Source organism: Mus pahari, chromosome X (genome assembly GCF_900095145.1).
Source record: "Mus pahari chromosome X, PAHARI_EIJ_v1.1, whole genome shotgun sequence".
Classification (NCBI taxonomy): domain Eukaryota; kingdom Metazoa; phylum Chordata; class Mammalia; order Rodentia; family Muridae; genus Mus; species Mus pahari.
Window position 1 is genome coordinate 35180877 of NC_034613.1, and position 2535 is coordinate 35183411.

Genomic DNA, 2535 nt, shown 5'->3' on the forward strand with positions numbered 1-2535 from the left:
TAAGATATAGATGCTCCATTTAGAACTGAGTACTACATAATCTCATATTGTCTGCATGTTAACCACTTATAAGTACGTATCTGCATTAATCACCATTTACTACAAAAAGTGCTCTGATGGGACTTGAGAGACTCCCTACATATAGGTTTAAAGATAAGTGGTTAGGGAACTATTTAATAATGAGTTCATTTAACATAATAACAACAACAATGGTATAATAATAATAATAATAATAATAATAATAATAATAATAATAAATAGTATGTTTTCCCTATATCCATGAAATAAAAACAGCGCAAATTAAGATAGAATTGAAGGTACAGATATAAGCTCATAACTCTAGAGCTACCTAATTTTCAGCAAAGAGGCAGTAATAGACATTGAAGCAAAGAAAACTTGAGCCACTAGTTCTGGACAACTAAATGGTTACCTGTAGAAGAAAGAACGTTTCACCTTATTTCTTACTACATACAAAACTCAACTCCAAATGGATCAAGGACCTCAACATGAGACCTGATACCAAGAGTTCATTATAGGAAAATGGAGACACTGTCATTTACCTTATGGGTCCAGTAAATAACTCTTTGATAAGGAGTCCGGTAATTCATAAAATAAAAGAAAAATTTGAACATTGTGACTGTATGAAACAGAAATCATCTGTTAAAAAAGTGTACCATCACTTGAATGAAGGGGAAGCCTACTTGATGAGAAAAAATCTGTATATTTAATATATGATAAAAGTTTCATACTTAGAAAACTGAACACTAAGCAAGCAAACACACAATTTAATTAACAATTAGGCATAGATTTACATATAGAACTTTCAAAAAACATAAAATGGCTGCAAAATATATTTGCACATTGAGTATGCTTACCCATCAGGGAAATACAAACTAAAATCACATCAACATTTTCCCTTATACCATTCAGTGTGTCTAAGGTCAGAACTAATCAAATAACAATGGACACTTTTTTTGTTGTTGTTGCTCATTTCTTTTTGGATATTTTATGTATTTGCATGTTTCCCCTCTAGAACTACCCTATCCTATTTACCCTCAAGTTGCTTCTAATAGGGTGCTCCCCTACCACCTACCTCACTACCCTAGCAGTCCCCTGCACTGGGGAATCAAGTCTTCACAGGATCAAGGACCTCTCCTCCCATTGATGCCTGACAAGGCCATCTTCTGCTCCATATGCGGCTGGAGCCATAGGTCCAATTTATATTCTTTCACTGGTGGGTTAGTCTCTGGGAACTCTGGGGGTTAGAATCTGGTTGGTTGATATTGTTGTTCATCCTATGTGGTTGCAAACCCTTCAGCTCCTTCAGGCCTTTCTCTGATTCCTTCATTGGTGGTCCTCCTGCTCAGTTCAATAGTTGGCTGCGAGCATCTGCCTCTATATTTGTCAGGCTCTGACAGAGTCGCTCAGGAGACAACTATATCAGGCTCCTGTTCAATTCTTGGCAGCCACAATATTGTCTGGGTTTGGTGTCTGTTATATTTGTGGAGATAGAACATTCATTCCCATTTGTAGATAAAAACTACGGTAGTTAATATTAAAGTCAGTGTGCTTGTTGATAAAAAATGTAGAAGTCCTATAGGACCTATGTAACTCATTTGACCATACACCAATAACTTTATATTCTACTATGTATATACTTCCTTATCTATGTTTATTGTTATGCCATAGTTTAAAACACAGATATCTATATTTATATCTATCTATCTATCTATCTATCTATCTATCCACCAAACAATAATATGCTTCTGTTTAGAGATTACATAAAATTGATAGTAGATGATCTGTGAAAAACTATAACGTTGAAATTGTCTTCTTTGATTTTTCCAATTTTTCTTAGGTACTTACTTCATTTACATTTAAAATGCTATCCAGAAAGTCCCCTATACCATGCCCCCCCCACTCACTTACCCACCAACTCCCACTTCTTGGTACTGGCATTCCCCTGTACTGGGGCATATAAAGTTTGCAAGATGAAGGAGCCTCTCTTCCCAATGATGGCTGACTAGGACATCTTCTGCTACACATGCAGCTAGAGACACAAGCTCTAGGGGTACTGGTTAGTTCATATTGTTGTTCCACCTATAGGGCTGCAGACTCCTTTAGCTCCTTGGGTACTTTCTCTAGCTCCTCCATTGGAGGCCCTGTGTTCTATCCAATAGATGACTGTGAGCATCTACTTCTGTGTTTGCCAGGCACTGGCATAGCCTCACAAAAGACAGCAATATCAGGGTCCTTTCAACAAAATCTTGCTGGCATATGCAATAGTGTCTGTGATTGGTAGCTGATTATGGGATGGACCTCCAGGTGGGGCAGTCTCTGGAAGGTCCATCCTTTTGTCTCAGCTCCAAACTTTGTCTCTGTAACTCCTTCCATGGGTATTTTGTTCCCAATTCTAAGAAGGTACCAAGAGTCCATGCTTTGCTCTTCATTCTTCTAGAGTTTCATGTGTTTCACAAATTGTATCTTAGGTATTCTAAGTTTCTGGGCTAATATCCACTTATCAGTGAGTGCACA